The following is a 19,522-nucleotide window of genomic DNA, read 5'->3' as shown; positions in this document are numbered from 1 at the left end:
GCAAATGTACTGTGCTTTCTCCAGATACACTTCAAACACAAAATATGAAAGTAATTCTGTCTTTTAAAATAATAAATATAAAAAGTATCTTTCATTGCATTGTAATGTTCAAACAAACCACTTATATAATCAATCTTATATAGGTTACTGGCCACTAAGTATTCTTTTCTCCTTTAAATATTCCATTTCTAAAGAGTAGAATTCCCTTTCTTCTTTCAGTCAGATTTAGAAACCTGAACCTAATCTATCTTTCCAAAAGATAAAAACTAAAAAGCTGATATCATTTAACACTGGATTATTCACAATTAATAAATATTATGAAGTATATGTTTTCAGCTTGTGCTTATATCTTATAAATTTGAATTCTCATTTGCTGCGTGTAGCTTGTAAGATAGATATTGCAATATTTTTTTTCTGGATATCCTAAAATACCTCTGTGAAAGGAAAGATGTTTTATTGCTTTCTTGACTTTTCTAGGCAGATATAACCTCCTTTTATCCCAGTGATTGATACTATAGCATTGCCCAATTTCAGACTGAATCCTGATTCCACCACTTACTAGCCATGTTTCTATGCCTCAATTTTGTTATCTTTGAAGTTGAAATAATCATAATACCTCAGAATAATGTTATGAGAATAAAATATAGAAATTATCAAGACAATGTCTGAATATATTAAAAGACTCAGTAAATATCATCTGTTAGTTGTAACATTATCTATCTACTTTGAACTTCACAATGTAATTCAAAATACTAACCAACTTAAAAAAGATATATCACATATAACCTACATAGAAGTAGAAAAAAGATTGGATAAAATTTGATAGCAATTGATGATTAAAAATGATATCATCAAACAGAATGTAGAGGAAATTTTAACCTAATTAAGGTTTTCTATTTTTTAAAAAGCTAACATCATATTTAATAATGAAAGACTGAATATTTTCCCCTAACATCAGGAAGAAAAAAATGTGTACTCTCTTCAGTTCTGTTGACATTTTATTAAAAGTGCTAGTCAATAAAATTAGTATGGAAAACAATATATAATGACATTCAAATTACAGCGAAACAAATAGAACTCTGTTAACTGAAGTTAACTGAAATGAATTAACTGGGCAGGGGGGATGGCTTATGCCTGTAACCCTAGAACTTTGGAAGGCCAAGGCAGGCAGATCACCTGAGGTTGGGAGTTTGAGACCAGCCTGGCTAAGATGGAGAAACCCCATGTCTACTAAAAATACAAAATTAGCTGGGCATGGTGGCACATGCCTATAATCCCAGCTACTCAGGAGTCTGAGGCAGGAAAATCACTTGAACCGGGGAGGTGTAGATTGTGGTGAGCCAAGATCAAGCCATTGTACTCCAGTATGGGCAAGGAAAAAAAAAAAAAAAAAAAGATGAATTAACTAGTCAGTCCATTAGCTGAGTGGGAAATTATTGTCCCTACTTCCAGAACACAACAGTTTAACAGGCATACTTGAAAATTTGAAGAATTAATCCTGTAAGTTAGTTTATTGAGCTGAGTCTCTGAAACATGGATTATAGATCATTGTGAAAAACTAAACGGAAATCCCTGGAACATCCCCTTCCAATAAAGATTGTAAAATTCTGAGAAAATTTTATAAAATAATGCTTTCACCGAAGACTTGAAAGCAACAAAAAAGATAAAACAATAACCCCCATATTTAATTCACCAATTTTACTTGTGCAGAAGTGAAACAGGTCTTGGGGAATGGCCATGGACTATCATAAACTTAAGCATGTGGTTACTGCAATTTCATTTGCCTTCCTAATTGTAGTATCTCTACTGGAGCAAAATCAAGATTTTTCCTGCTATAGTATATGTAACTATTGACCTTACTAATGCCTTTTTAACCAAAAATTTGTAAGGGCTATGAGAAGAAGTTCTCTTGGTGGAAAAAAAAAAAAAAAAAGTGTACTGCGACAGTGTTACTAAGAGTTATTTCAGTTCTTATGCTCTTTGCCATAATATATTCTTCAGAAATATTAAGTGTCTTGAGATTCCACAAAACTGATAAAATTATGTTAATCATGAGAGAGGAGTAGCAAGCAGTATAAATGTCTTAGTAAGAGCTTTGCAAACTACAGGATGGAAAGTAAATCCCATAAAAATTTTTGGCCTGCAAACAAAAATAAGTTTCTAAAGATTTAGTAGTATTGACAATGTTGAGATATCCCAGCAATATGAAAGAAAAATTGTTACACTCTATAATATGTATCATATGTAGAAATCATGATGGTTGGAAGAACTGTTTGGATTCTGGAGGCAACATACCGGTTTTGAGGTTTCAATTTGACTTATTTAAAGATCACTAATAAAGTTGCCGGTTTTGAGTGGGGACTGGCACTCAAGTTTCTGCATTTCTGCTGCAGCACAAAACACTCTACTGGCTCTTATGAGTCAGGAAACTCAATTATATCTAAAGTGTTCATTGCAAATAGTTGCTATAGAACCCTCTGGAAGGCACTAATTGGAAAAATAACAGTACATAACTCTAGGACTTTGAAGCTAATCTAAGTCACCTTCTTCAGGTAACTCTTTTCCTTTTGATAAATAGAATTAGGTCTGCTAATAAGCCTTGGTAGATAGCAGACATCTAATTATGACACACCAGGTGACCAAGCAGTCTGACCTTTGCTTCATAAAATTCTCTAAGTTAACAGAGCTATGTTCTGTACACCTGGTTATACACTTGGTTACAAGAAAAAACTGTCCCAAAATAAGAAGATATACAGTTTCACAGAAGGGTTAGTTAGAATCCTGGAAGAAAAAATATTAGAATGTATGGACAGAAATCTATGGGGAGAAATCATGTGGATGGACATGTGAGAGTAGGCAAAGTTTGAGGATTTTTTCGTTGCATGTTAATTTTCAAAAGAGAGCTTCATCATAGATGCACTAAAAACAAATAACAGCAACAATAAAAGAACAACAAGTAGACAAACTAACTCAACCTGCTAATATTAAGCTGCTCCTGTCCTTTTGCCTCTGTCTTTGCCTCCATTGTACCAATGTTGGTAAAATGAAGATATAAATACAGTAATTATGAAGGGAAGAAGGGTAAATGATATGCAGGGGCTCAAGCATATAAAATTCCAATCACTAACAATGATCTTTTCTCTGGCTGCTACTGAATATTAAATCTAACAGCAGAAGCAACTTTAAGCTCCTATGCAACACCACTACTTGAAGCAACCGATGAGGAACTCATTAGCAAATTATTTTGGAGCCCATCTGTAAAGCATAACTAATAATATTGACTGGAATTAACACAAATTTAAACTATGGAATTTTAATTAATTATTATGTCTATTATTTTGCTTAGAAGTAGCCATCATTAACATCCAAGGACATAAAATACATTTGGTATGCTTTCATAAAATACTGATTAACATAACCTCCATAACAAGATGTCCACTTGATACTAAAGGGAACATTGAATGGGGCAATATATTGTCTTATTGTACCTAGAAAATGCCTCACTAATAAAGCATTGAAATAGCCATTTCTTAGATGCAGCTTAGGAGCTAGCTTGAGTTTATGCACTAAAGTGAGGGGAAGTCAATCGTATCAAAAGAGGTGACATAAAGTCAAAATCAAAGGCCATCATATAATGTTGTGTCCTAAGTTGGCAGAATATTATCATTTGGGAAACAAGAGATAGAAATGAAATTATTCTCACCATCACTTCCAGTTGTGGGGAACGCTCCCGTGTGAAGCCCCCCCCAGTGTTGGGCCTCACTGTGCATGAGCTTGATCCCGGACACAGTTTCCTGCTGGAGGCGGTCGAGCTATGGGGAAGTAGGAAAGGAAAGAATAAGAGTAATGTCAGCCTCTATTTCTATTTCTGACTACAGTGACCCCGGGTAATGGATGTGTGTGCTCTTTCGGTTCCTGTTGAGGAGTGGGTTTTATGACTCTGTTTACCAAGTTAAGTATAGCCTTTTGAGGACCAGATGATATACTCAGTTAAAGATTTATGGCTTAGCCTGTGACATTTCTAGATTGTTATCCTTGTGACCACATGTTCTGTTAACAATGATAAAGTATATCACCTGCTTACCTTTTATGACTCGTGATTATGTACCCCCTCTGGTGACATTTGCTTTTTGCAACTTTCTGTGCTTTTTGCGACTTTCTGTTCCCCTTATTGTATAGCTTACATAACGTGCACTGACGTCAATCCTTATAATCTAAAGGTATATATTGGAACCCTGGACACAAATAAACTTGCTGCATAGGCATTGCCTATTCAGTCCTCCAGACCCCAGCTTTCTGTCTCTCTTATTTTCTGCACACCCCCTCTTCCAGGCTGGGACCCTCTCGCTGGCCGAGACTCCCCGGCGGGCTCCCCGTCGCCCACATCCAGTAATTTAGTTGATAAAATGTTTCTGCATACTCATATATAATGGCTTTGTAGGTCTAGAGTTTCTCCTTTCCAATGGAGGAATGCATATACATGGACATATTAAGAATCCTATTGAACTTCAAGTTAAAACTGTGACCCATTCACTGCTATCTCCATTTTTACTAAGAGACCAGGAGGCAGGAAAAAAAAAAAGTTTCAATCTTGGCATAGGTAATTAATCCCAATTATCAAGAGGTTGCAGAGCTATTCTAATGCAATGTGTACAAAAATTGTCATTTCATCACCATGACTGTTTATTCATAGAGTAACTATTGGTACATTTTATAGAGCTTAAAGTAGACAGTAGCATAAATTAAAATTTATGATGTGGAATCTTAAGTTCTTAATTTTGATGATACATGGACAATGTAGCAGTGAAGATGCAAGAGGGTTGTAGTAATCAGGGGCTTAGACACCACTCTATTAATTCCGATTCACCCCACCAGATAAGCAATCTAGAGTAGAGTTGCAAGACAAATGTGAATGGATCGTAATGTGAATGGATCGTAAGGTGAATGGTAAAAGAAGGAGGTGATGAGTATCAGATAATGTCTCACAACCAAATGCAGTTTTGGGAGCTATTGCTGCCCCACTAAGTTTTCTGAGATAAGTTTCCCAGGAAAAGGAATAAACTAGAATCCTTAAGTAGCCATTGCTAAACAGGGACAAATGTTTTCAATGAGTAAATGTATTTTAGCAACTCCAAAGGATTTTAGTTAAAGTTGTGGTAAGCCACCAACATATGGCTTCAGGATGAAAGCATTTATTCCTCCATTTCCTGGGTGTGTAGACTACTGATTGTTCACATCAGGGTCTCTCTCCAGGAATTGTCTGTAGTCAAAGAGAGTTTGGACACATCGCTTTTTCTAGGATCAGACCAATCTTAAGACTGGTGGCCTTGTAGTTATAAAGTTCGTCTTTTGCCTTAATTTGGACAACTCTACTAGCTCTAGAAACTTCCATGTTATTAGCCAAATACATGATAGTTCAATCTCCCTTCACCCTTTCTTTCTCCCTCTTGCTTACTCTCATTTGCTCTTCTTATATTCTCATCAGTTTAGTTTTCAAATACAATTCCTAATAAACTTTTCACATGCAAACTCCATTTTGGAGCCTGTTCTTTGGACAAATCTGCTTTGGAATTGTGGCTCAGAGTACTTACCTTACAATAGTAAATTATAATTTGATTATAATTATAGTAAAATAAAAATGTATTTGAAATTTGAATTCTAGCATGTAAGGTAACAATAGCTTCTCTAACATGAAGTTATTTGTTTTAGTTTTACGTTGTGTAACAAATTATGATCTCCTCAGTGGCTTATGACAATATTTGTGGATGATCTCACCTCTTCCACAAATCAGAATTCCAAGTACAGTTTACTGAGTCTCCTATTCAGGGTATCACCAGACTTTAATCAAGTTGTTGGCTAGGGTTGTAATCTGATCTGAGGCTTTTAGTTATCTTTCAAGCTCCTGATTATTGGCAGAATTTAGTTATTTGTGTTGTGAAGGAACTTTATTTCTCTTGTTACTTGTCAGTCAATAGTACTCTCAGCTTATGGAGGATTATATCAGATTATTGCCACATGATCCTTTTCATAGGTTCTCTTTAACAGTGATGGCTTACTGAGTCAAGGTCAGCAGGTCAAATGAATTCCTCTGATGCTTCATCTTGTTTTAAGTGCTCTCCTGATTATATAAGGCTCACCCAGGAAAATCTTCCTTCTGCTTCTCTCAAGGCAACTGATTAAGAACAAACTCGTGAGAGAAATATCCAAACATAGTCATATTTTCTTTTTTGTTTCATACTCAAGGTTCAGAGAATGTTTTACACAAGGAGAGAGTAATAAAATCATGAATCATTGGATGTCAGAATTTCACCTATCACAATATTTATTTATCTTCCCTTCATCTAATATGTGATTTTGAAAATGTTGTCTATAATATTAGAGGGTATTAGATTTTACAAATAAACCGTAGAGTGCAAATGGAATGAGTGCTCAACAATTGTTATTGCCATAATTAAACTGAGTTGGTAAATTTCTCTGAGAAAGAAGTAAAGTAATGGAGAGTCAGAGTGAGGAAGAAAATAAAGGAAGGTAACAGGAAAAGGGAGGAGAGAACAAAAGAAACAAAAACTATTAGATTGAGTTATCTTCTGTAATGCTGTCCAAAAGCTTATTATGACTAGGAGATTGCTTACACTAGAAAGACAAAAAGCTAGAAGTGGTACATTTAGGTTTCCAGAAGCAATTTATAATATAGTATAATGTGCCATCCTTATCATTTTCATGGTTAATTTTGCAGTGTAATAACCAGAGGAAATGAACTCAAAAAATTTATCTTCTGTCTTGGTCCCTGCAATTTAATTCTTACCGTAGCAGAAGGAATGATTTGCCAAGTGAATGAGTTCTGCAGAAGAAATTGTGCATGTTCCCTGCACCTGTCTCTTCTGGGCACTTCTTTCCAAATTTACCAGTAAAGAGGACATCACCCTACTCTAATTTCTAGCCCATGCAAGTTTCTGTGTGGAAAGCCTATGGGTGTCCACTTCTCACTAGTTCTAAATTTTGAAAATAGAGACAAAAATACTAATTACTTGCTGCCTAAAATATAAAAAAAAATTAAAAAGCATTTATTGCATGTGCATATACAATTGTAAAGGCCAAGTAGAAAATGCCTAGGAGATTAAGTCTCCATGCTTTATAATTTTGAGAAAGATTAATAGCTTTAAAATGTTGTGTCCTTCAATTTTGGAATTTTGTACAATTATTAAAGAGATGCATTTTAATCTTTTAATAGTTTTTTTTTTTCAACTTCGTTAGTTATGCATACATTACATCTGTTTCCACAGCTGTTAAGCACTGTGTCCTCAGATTGCTTTTTAGGACTGCATTTTTTAAAAAAATATTTTTCTGTGCTTCTCATTAGTACTCTAATTTTGTCTCATGGAGTGAATTTCCACTTCTGAAATGATGAGATGCTAATTTGCCTAAAACAAACTTCCAAAGCCCTGGGACTTTTGCTCAATGTCATATTTACTGTAAGGCATCAAGGTTTGACTATCAGGTAAATGGTTATCTGTTAATATTGGATAAAGGAAGTTGTTTTTAAACATTTTTTGACATAGCTCCCATATCTACAACCTAATTCTATCAAATTGATAGAGAATAGCACATTGACACCCCCACTGTGTTAACCTCGTTATTATGTATAGGATACTATTATATCTCTTCATAAAAGTAACACTAGATACAATGATAAAGGTAACATAACTAATTATGCCTACATAGTTGAATATATAGTAATGCATGGCTATTACAAATTTACATTGTAAAGCTATTTAATATTATTTTGAACATTTCCAAAGTCTTACCATTACATCAATTTTTAACATTCTAAGTCACACTGCTTTTTAGAAATTAATATTTCAAAGCAAAACTTTAATTCTCATCTAGGCTTAGAAAATGAACCTAATATGGTTTCGTACATTTCTCTGTGTTGTCTCATCTGGCTGCACTGATGTATTGATTAAAATAATTGATAGACTTTGATCTCTTACAAGCTCAATTTATTTGTGCTATTTGGTTGATTACATTTTCTCATCAAAGAGATAGAGATAGGCATGCTGTACTTGTAATACATAAAATTCCAAATGAAACTCTAATGTGAAATTTATGAATAACTTAAATATCTTAAAAATTAACATACTTTATGACAAGCAGATAGTTTACAATTTTTAAATTTTTATTTGCATTTAATAAATTTAATGAAGATTAGGAATTTACTGCATTAATGTATCATTCATTCACAAATATTTTAACTCCATGTGTGATATTGAAACTGAGGTAAATTACAATACTACAGAAGTTTTTATATCAAGTGATTTATTTATTGTGCTTACTTTATAAAGATGTATGCTCCAATGCAGTGTTGTTTCCCTTTCTAGATTAAATAATCATGAAGTTTTCACTGCATTAAAAAATTACAATTTATACAATCCTCACAACCCTGGAGTCCATGGCAAACTGTTTTTGTTAATTCTCATCAGAAGCCCATTCATTCATTAATGCATATTCATTCAACAAATAAGATGAGTATTATTCTGTGCAAGGTGTTCCACTAAACATAATGATACAACAGTGCACTATGTAATTGTGGTACTTAATTTCATGACGCTTCAAGTAGCTCGTCAAAAAAACTATATTTTACAAATGTGGAATCTGGAGTTTATACTGTTGAAGCCATGTGTTCAATCTCCAAATCTAATACATCCTTACTTGTAAGTTTATTTTAATAGCATTCCTAGTGCTATTGAGCAGACCAGAACAATTGAGTATGTAATGCTAACAGTAAAGGTGTTATTTATTCTTCACTTTGTTCCTGAGTCCACTCCTCTATAAAGATATTTAGAACATTTGCTTCTTTTTAACACATTTAGTCTATCCCCTTACTTTATACTAACTGCTATAGCCTTACTTATTAATTTACCCAGAAGTTTTTACATAGATGTGTACCTGTTATGTGTTTTTCCTGCATCAAGGCTCTATCTAACTCCCCCAGAAAATACACTTCTTCACTCCCCTGTTAGCACACAAATAGCTATTTATCTGTCTACATAGGTAAAATCTATTCTGACCTATTTTTTTCTCACCTTTTGTGGATGTTTTCTTTACGTTTTTTAATCTGCCTTCAAGAAATGGTTTATAGTGCATTAATCAAGAAATAAGCCTTTTAAGGGAAAAAAGTAATTATACATAATTATGGACAAATTTATATCCAAATGTATTTTTTCAGTTTTTTCATATTTTTTTATTCATATGGTTTATTGGTTGTCAACTTACCATGTGAAATCTTAGCATATAAAAACTCTCTTAATCTTTATGTATCTATTTTATTTTCCTATTGTATTCATTTCAGAAAATGAGCTCCAATATATTTGGCTTCAGTTGTTTTCTCTAGGAAATTTTTCCATAATTCCTAATTCCATTTCATATTATATAGCCAAATCATTGGAGGTGCATATAGGAATCAGAATCATTTTCTATATATTCAGAGTCAAACTTACAATTGACCTCAGATTATTTTTGTATCAGCTTCCTCTTTGCCAATACATTTCCATTTTTTATATTTTGGCTATATGTTCTCATTCATATCTACATAATAGTCAGCACCAATGCTTGTCATTCCTTTCTTTAAGTGTTTTAGCTTATTTATAGCCATGTGTGATCGTAGAATAAATAATGGATGTTCTACTTTACTAGATATACTTAATTCTAAAAATAATACATTTCTCCTTTCATAATTTGAATAGTTATATTATTTGTCCATTAAGCCAAAATCTTAGAGTAGTTTTAAAGATACTTTTAAGTAGTTAATAACTTGGTTAAGACATGAGATAAATTAATAAATAATATTTTCTTTCTTTTTTTTTTTTTTTTGAGACGGAGTTTCGCTCTTGTTACCCATGCTGGAGTGCAATGGCGCGATCTCGGCTCACCGCAACCTCCGCCTCCTGGGCTCAGGCAATTCTCCTGCCTCAGCCTCCTGAGTAGCTGGGATTACAGGCACGTGCCACCATGCCCAGCTAATGTTTTGTATTTTTAGTAGAGACGGGGTTTCACCATGTTGACCAGGATGGTCTCGATCTCTTGACCTTGTGATCCACCCGCCTCGGCCTCCCAAAGTGCTGGGATTACAGGCTTGAGCCACCGCGCCCGGCCAATAAATAATATTTTAAATTTACAGCATTATATTATCCTGATTAAAAAACTTACAAAGATAAAAAGGTAAAAAAACAAACCAATATAATTATTTTCTTTCTCCTAACTTGATACTTTTAAATATTTGCTTATGATTATTCAAATATGGTGTCTACTATACATATAATAATTTTAAATTAATATGTTTTTTTTTGTTGTTTTGGTCACATTAAGAAATAGTGGAATAGCAGGGAAAATGGGTTAATTTCTTGTTTTTACTTAATAAGTTGCCACCAATCTTCTGATCCTCTGATTATCTACATTATATTTTGGAAATTTATTTGTCAGCTAAGTCATTGCTTAGAGAAAGGAAAAAGTACGAGACTTTGAGCCTGATTCCTTTTAAGAAAAGGTCTACTATCTCTTTAAAATCATGGAGAAGATGTAAACAATAACTTTATAAATTTTGAAGGAAATAAATATTTCAATATGATAGTGAAGATTAGAACTCATTCTTGGTTGGTTGAATAAACACTTCCTTTCTTATAGAGCAACATCATGAATTATTTTTAATTTGTAGATATAAAACCAAATCTCAAATAGGAATGGAAAGATAAAGTTGTTTGCTTAGTAATATGAAATGTTGAATATGGGCAGCATTTTATATCTATAATCTATAAGTTATTCATCTGAAATTTATAATTATGGATGTAGTATTTATTGAATTTGAAAATCATTGCTAGTATTGTGTGTATATTTTATGTATGCATTTATGCACATGCACAGCCCTGCAGACTGTATATGAGACTGTTTGGTGCAAAAAATTTCCTGAAGGAGAATAAGAGCAAAACTGAAAGAGAGTAAAACAGAAGTAAATATATAGCTTTAGCCCAAGCTGGTAAAGGAAAACAGAAATCTTGTCTTTGCTTTCCAAGGTCTAGTGTGGAATCTACTATTAAAGTTCTCAAATATGTATTAGGTATTAGACTACATTGAATAATTATTTATTAATTTAAAAAATGCTATTACCTGAATGATCGTGTCTCCTTAAAATGGATATGTTGAAATCCTAACCCCTAGCTGGTGATTTTAGGTGGCCTGGCTTTGAAGAAGTGATTAGGTCCTGAAGGCAGAGCCTCACTGAGTGGGATTAATGTGCTTATAAAGTAGGCCGAAGGGATCCTGTCTGCTAGGTTCACTATGTCAGGACACAATGAGAAAATCTCATTTATGAACCAGAAAACAAGTCCTAACCAGACACCTTAATCATGGACTTCCCAGCTTTCTGAATTGAGAGAATGTTAGCACAAATGGAAGTTACAAAAACACATGGCAGTAGATAGAGGTACTCTTGGAAAAGATATATTAACATTATATACTGTTAATTTTTTTCATACTTTGTCATAATCTTATGCAATATACACATATATGCATCTTTCATAATATAACTGAACTATGCTGTGTAGATAAAGTTAGAGTAATAAACTAATTTCATCATTAAAAAGTAAATCTAAGATCGACTTTTAAAAGACGGGTGTTATACATAAATATATGGAAGTTTATAAACTTGCATGTATTTAGTACTTAAAACACAGTTTACACATATCATTATGTACATGTTAGATTATATGTGTGTTTGCAAAATACAAAAACTTGTAATATTCTATTTCATAATAATGACATAGTTTTAAATGAAAATTTTGCAATACACATTCTCAGCTACATAGAATCTTCTATCAACAATAATGCAAAATATGCTTATTATCTCACTAATACTTAAACTGATATATTAATATTTATTAAATCTTCTTTTACAAGTTCCTAAAAGTGTATTTCATTGTCGGCTGGGTGTGGTGGCTTATGCCTGTAATCCCAGCATTTTGGGAGGCCAAGGTGGAAGGATAATTTGAGTTTAGGAGTTCTAGACCAGCCTGGGCAATATGGCGAAACCGCTATGTCTACTAAAAATACAAAAATTAACTGGGCGTGGTGGCCCATGCCTATAATCCCAGCTACTCGGAAAGCTGAGGCAGGAGAATCCCTTGAACTCAGGAGATGGAGGTAGCAGTAGCCACGATCACACCACCACACTCCGTACTGGGTGTCTTGTGAGACTCTGTCTAAAAAAAAAGAAAAAAAGAAAAAGTATTGAACTGTCAAGTTTGAAAATGTGAATTGACTTATAAAGTCAAATAAAAATACTTGGATTATATATTAAAATCTTCAGTTAATGGCATTTGAAGAAGATTGGAAATTAATTAATAGAATTAGAAATATTTGAAAAGCAGAGTACTTTTAGAAATAAATTATTTTAATAGTCATAGATAATATTCCCTGATTGTTATGGCAATCATGTAAGAAATTTGCTTGTCTCCCTTTTAATTCTGTGTCTATATACTTTATCCCTCATGGCAATTGTAAAATAGAAATCAAATGTGCTTTTATCTAAAATGTGAATGATTGCCTTTCAAAATCACTATACCACACAAAAGTTATGAATGACTGACAAATAATCATGAATTTGACAATATTTGATTACACAAAAAATTGATACAGTGTATTAATTTTTGAATTAATACAATTTGAATCATGGGGCCGGTTTCCCCCATATTGTCCTTGTGATATTGAATAATTCCAGGAGATCTGATGGTTTTAACAGGGGTTTCCGGTTTTGAATCTTCCTCATTTCTCTTGCTGCTGCCATGTGAGAAGTGTCTTTCACCTCCCACCATGATTCTGAGGCCTCCCAAGCCATGTGGAACTTCAAATCCAATTTAAACTCTTTTTCTTTCCAGTCTTAAGTATGTCTTTGTCAGTAGTGTGTAAACGGCAGAATACACCCTCCAACTATTTCTGTCAAATTGTTTATTTCTCCAATTAATTCTGTCAGTTTTTGCTTCATGTATTTTGAGCTTCTGTGGTTAAGTGCATATGTGTTTATAATAATATATTATAAACTCCTAGTGAATTGTCTCCTTGTGAACTGACACTTTCATCATTTTAAATTTTGATTCTTGGTCTCTAAAACAATAAAACAATATTTTTCTTAAATGTATTTTTTTGTATGTTCTATTGTCTATGGTTTCCTCGTTCTTTCATTTTCAACCTCTTGAATCTAAAGTTTGTCTCTTGTAGAAAACATAAAATTGAGTTATGTTTTTACTTTTTTGATTTATTCTAATCCCTTTCATTTGAAATGTTTAGTTCATTTTCACTGAATATAACTATTATTTTGCTGTTTGTTTCTTGTATGTCTGATGTATTTTGGAGTGTTATTTCTCCATTACTTCTTCTTCTTGTGTTTAACAAATGTTTTCCATAATACCATTTTAATTTCCTTCTTCTTTTTTTTACATTTTTATAAAATATTTATTAGTGGCTTTCCTGATAATTAAAATTACCAACTTAGTTTAATCCCATTTTACTTAACACCAACTTAATTTCAAATATACAAAAACTTTGCAGTATTATAGCTCTATTTCCTCTCATATTATTTTCATGAAAATTATTTACTTATGCATTATCAACTCTTCAGCTTATACTTATTACTTTATTTTTAATACAGATAGCAAGAGAAATGAGTTACAACCAAAAACAATATAATTATATTTAGCAATGCTCTTTATATCTCCATAAAAATTTGAATTATAGTTTTCTGTCCTTTCATTTCAGGAAGAACTGTTTTTAGTATTTCTTGTAGGATGTGTATTCTGGTGATAGATTCTCTGGGTTTTGTTTATATGGAAATTTCTCTCTCTCACTTGCACGCGCGCACGCGCGCGCGTGTGTGTGTGTGTGATCTTTAAGGATAGTTTCAGTAAATACAGACTTTCTGGTTAACAGTCTTTCATGATGTGAAATATGTCATCCAATGCATTAGAAAACTGACTTCTATGATTTCTAAAGAAGATTCAACTGATGATCTAATTGGTAATCTCTTTCAAGTGATGAATTGTTTTTTTCTTACTCTATTCAAGTTCCTCTTTTTGTCTTGGTATTTGGCAGCAGACTGTGATCTGTGTATATATGGCTCTGTTTATGCTGATCCTATTTAAGGTATCCTGAGCTTATTTGATGTACAAATTAATGTGTTTTATTAAATTTTTGAAGATGTACTGTTATTTTTTTTTAAATATTCTTTATCTCCCTTTCTCTCTATCCTCTTCTTCTAAAATTCCCATGATACCTATGTGAAAATTCCTATTGGTATTCCAAAGTTCTTGGGCTTGTTATTATCATTATTATTGTTATTATTATTCATTGTTTTTTCTTTCTCTCCTGTACATTGAACAAAGTCAAAGGACCTGCTTTGAATATAGTGATTCCCTGTTCTGTCAATTCAAGTATGCTGCTGCAGGCTTTTTTATTTCAGTTATTTCACTTTGACATCCAATTTATTTATTTATTTCATTCTTATAACTTCTATCTCTTGGTGTTCTGTTTTTGGGCAGAAATTATTTTCATGCCTTTCTTCATTCCTTAGGCATAGTTTCCTGTCTTATTTATTTTCATAACTGGTTAAAGAATTTCTCCAGTATTCCTAATTCCTGGCCTTTCTTAGACTTTTTATATTCATTTTATTTTCTTAAATGTTACTTATAGTTTCCTATTTCTTTTCACATCTGGGAATTTTTGTTGAAATTTTTCATTTAAAATAATATATTGTGGCAACTCAGAAAATCATATCTTGCTCCATGCACCTTTAGGTTAAAAAATACTTACTTAAATTTCTTGAACCAATTAATTTCCCAGTGTTTGCCAAAGGGGTATGTGTGTGTGTGTGTGTATGTGTGTATGTGTGTATCTGTCAATCTGTGTTCCGAAATACATAATTTTGGCAATCATTTGTGTCCTCATTATCACAAACTGTTTTTGTTTGGCCAAACTTTAGTTAGGGTTCTGAAACTTCTAGGTTCATCTGTGTTCTTCTTTGTAAAATTCAGTTTTAGCAAAGCACCCTGCTAAGTCATTTATCAGGACTCCTGATCATTATATCTGATCACCCTCAATATCTGAACAGATTCCTCATTTTCCACCATCTTTTAGATAATATCTGATCACCAGGCCTGTCTTCAGCAAGAACCCTCTTAAGTCAGTATAGCCAGAATTTCCCTTGTTGTTGATATTTATTCTTATATTGTTATATCACTAGTTTTATAATACTTCAGAAAATATTTTGGCAATTACTTAGAGATTAAAAGTTATTTAAGATACTCAGATTCATAGACTAGTTTAATTATTCACTGCTGGGCTCTATATAATGACTTTGTTGTAGATCATTGCTGTACACAAGGAACCTGATACTACCTTCTTAGAATAAGAATGAGCAGATGAATCTTCTTCTCTCTGCCTCCATATTGTAAATATATTACTTTTGTCTGTATATTTTGACATATTAAAAAGCCTTTCTGGTTGAAGAGAATTTGCCCTCTCAAGATTGGCCAGTTCTTAAAGATAACAAGGGATCGTGCCAGGAGTATATCTTTGATAATCAAACTAACCAAGCCAAATCTATATTTCCCCTATCTGGCCCATATCCTCCAGGAGACAATATGCTTCTGCTTTAATCATCCTAGTTCCATGTACTTGGACCATCCCTACCAACAAACACCTGCCCGTATTATTCAAACTAGCCAATTTCAAAATGCTCCCCCTGCACTGCCTTACCTTTCCCTGGAAAATTCCAATCAAGGCAGTGTCCTAAACCTTCTCCTAGCTCTTGTTTTCTGCCTTCTCACTCTACCAGACATCTTTACCATGTGGCTCTTCCTGCGTGGCATGTCTCGGAACCTGCGAGGATAACAAACATTTTTTTTTTTCCTAAGCCTCTTCTCTGTCTCCTTTTGTGACTGCATCTGACTCCCTAACTCATTTAAAAAAATATGAAACAGTCTCACAGGCTGGAATCATGGTACAAGTTGGTTGGGTTCTAATCTGGCTCTGCTAGGGAAAGATCTGGTCCATGTTCCCTCAGGTTGTTGGCAGAGTTTATTTTCTTGAAGCCCTATGCCTGATGTCTCCTTATCTATTTTCTGTTAACTGAGTAGTACTCTCTACTTCTAGAGACCACTCTCAGGTCCTCCCATGTTGTCCCTTCCATAGGTCATCTCACAACCTGGCAACTTATTTTCAGTACCAGAAGCAGAATTTCTCTTATCCTTCAAATCTTCCTTCAGGAAGGACATTGTCCATCTTATGGACACAACTGATTAGATAAGGTCAACATTTTGATTGATTCAGCTTAACTGGTTTGGATCATAACCCTGGGCATGGTATTTTATCATATGTACAGGTTTTGCTACACTCAAGAAGATGGCATTATGTAGAGGATCTGCATGAGGGAGAATAACATTAAGGACAATCAGAATTTTGGCCCTCATCTCTTATTCTACCTAGATATAACTAATGTTACCTATCTATTATCTATCTATCTATCTATCTATCTATCTATCATCTATCCATCCATCATATATTTCTTCCCCTGAATACAGTAGTATTCCTTAATCCTTCATCCATTTGGAATACTCTCCAAGACCCCCAACCTCACAAAAACTCAGCAATTACAGTGAGAAGCTGTGGAGCAAAAATTGCCTGGAAAAGTCTGGTCTTTTCACTTAAGGTCTTGCCCTTTACACACCAATTAATGATGGATTTGTCACCATATCAGTCAGTAATAGTGCTTCCTAATAGCAAAGTAGCTTTATAGGACATGAAATACCAATACCATTAGGTATCAAAAAATTAAGAAATTATTCAAAATGTTTAATGAATGAGATACCTTCTGGAATGTGACTTTATGCAATAGCTTATCTTGTTGAAAGATGTTTCAGATAATCTAGTGCATCTAAGTTGTTTCAATGACAAACTGAAAATTTTGTGCCTAAGACACATTAGTGAACTAAAGTAAACAAAAATCTTATGGTAAAAATTTAAAATTTGGTTAATTAAAACTAAAGATAGAATAAAATGCTGATTTTATTTTTGTTCTGAATCAGAAAGTAACATATTCAAAAAATAAACTTTTAATGATACAAAAGAATACAGTTCTATATATACTCTGACGGTTCAGGTTAGACACCAGATACCATAAGTCTTATAACATCAAATGGTATAAGGAAAAAAAATAATGGAAACATGTAATAGTATAACTCATCACTTTCTAAATAGCATAATTACTCTGTAATTATGTTTTTATGTAATTATGTTTAATATGTAATTACTCTGTTTTGGTCTTGTAACTTTGAGAGATGTAATTAAAGAGATATTTTCATATATACTGAACTTAGGGGTATATCTTGTGAATGGAAAAGTCTTCTAAAGCCTATTTTTAGCAAACATAAATATATACTGCTACATGTTTCCCAGATCCCCACTTGAGGATGGAGGCTTTCAATCCTGGAGCATTAGTTCCTGAAGACTCAAAACTTCTTACTCTGGAAATTAGCCTTCGTAGAATAAAGCATCCTTACTGAAGTATGTAACCTTGGGGGCATACCACCACATTCAAGTGACTGGCTGATAGGAAGTAATAAAAGTAAGGCCCCTTGGCTTAAATGGGACAATTCTGAAAAGCCTTCTAGCTGATAGATTTTCTGGATGTCAGCTGAGGACTATTTACAGATACAACAAAGGTCAACTTTTGGCTCTTTCCATACTGTTTCCTTCACCCCCGCATGGCTTTTGCCACTAAGAGTATGGTCCCATAAACTTTCTGCATGCAAATCTTTCTTTGACTTTGTTTCCAGAGCACCTAGCATTGGAGACAGAATATGTAGAATTAACCTGAAAGAAAGAAAGAAATCTTCAAGTAGATAGAACAATGTTTTCTATAAAACCTAGCTTAATTTTTTAGATTGTGAAAGTATATCAGTCCGAGAAAACATATTTCAATTACATTTTTCTATATTTTTTCTTTTTCTTTTTTTTTTTTTTTTATTATACTTTAAGCTCTGGGGTACATGTGCAGAATGTACAGGTTTGTTACATAGGTATACACATGCCTTGGTGGTGTGCAAGATCCATACACCCCATCATCTAGGTACTTCTCCTAATGTTATCCCTCCCCAGTACCCTCACCCCCTGCTGTTCCTCCCCTAGTCTCCCCACCCCGTGGCAGGCCCCACTGTGTGATGAGGTTCACCTCCTTGTGTCATGTGTTCTCACTGTTCAAGATACCCACTTATGAGTGAGAATTCGTGGTGTTTTGTTTTCTGTTCTTGTGGTAGTTTGCTGAGAATAATGGTTTCCAGCTTCATCCATGTCCCTGCAAAGGACATGAATGCATCCTTTTTTTGGCTGCATGGTATTCCATGGTGTATATGTGCCAGGTTTTCCTTATCCCATCTATCTTTGATTGGCATTTGGGTAGGTTCCAAGTCTTTGCTATTGCAAACAGTGTTGTACTAAACATATGTGTGCGTGGGTCTTTATAACAGAATGTTTTATAATTCTTTGGATATATATCCAGTAATGGGATTGCTGGGTCAAAATGTATTTGTATTTCTAGATCCTTGAGGATTACCACACTGTCTTCCACAATGGTTGAACTAATGTACACTCCCACCAACAGTATAAAAGTGTTCCTATTTATCCACATCCTCTCCAGCATCTGTTGTCCTGATTTTTAATAATTGCCATTCTAACTGACATGAGATGGTATCTCAATGTGGTTTTGATTTCCATTTCTCTAATGACCAGTGATGATGAGTTTTTTTATATGTTTGCTGGCTGCATAAATGTCTTCTTTTGAAAAGGGTCTGTTCATATCCTTTGCCCACTTTTTGATTTTTTTTTTTTCTGATAAATTTGTTGAAGTTCTTTGTAGAGTCTGTTTATTAGCCTTTTGTCAGATGGGTTGATTGCAAAAATTTTTGTCCATTCTGTTGGTTGCTGGTTCACTCTAATCATAGTTCCTTTTGCTGTGCAGAAGCTCTTAGGTTTAATTGGATCCCATTTGTCTATTTTGGCTTTTGTTGCCATTGCTTTTGGTGTTTTAGTCATGAAGTCCTTGCCTATGCCTATGTCCTAAATGATATTGTTTAGATTTTCTTCTAAGGTTTTTATGGTGTTAGGTCTTATATTTAAATCTTTAATCCATCTGTAGTTAATTTTTGTATAAAATGTAAGGAAGGGATCCAGTTTCAGCTTTCTGCATATGACTAGCCAGTTTACCCAACATCATTTATTAAATCGGGAATCCTTTCCCCTTTGCTTGTTTTAATCAGATTTGTCAAAGATCAGATGGCTGTAGATGTGTGGTGCTAACTCTGAGGCCTCTGATCTGTTCCATTGGTCTACTTTGTTTTGATAACCAGTACCATGCTTGCTGTTATGATTATGGTAGCCTTGTAGTAGAGTTTGAAGTCAGGTAGCATGATGCCTCCAGCTTTGT

Source organism: Cebus imitator, unplaced genomic scaffold, assembly GCF_001604975.1.
Source record: "Cebus imitator isolate Cc_AM_T3 unplaced genomic scaffold, Cebus_imitator-1.0 Scaffold133, whole genome shotgun sequence".
In the NCBI taxonomy this organism is placed as follows: domain Eukaryota; kingdom Metazoa; phylum Chordata; class Mammalia; order Primates; family Cebidae; genus Cebus; species Cebus imitator.
The sequence above is the reverse complement of the archived record's forward strand: the minus strand, read 5'-3'. Positions refer to the sequence as shown.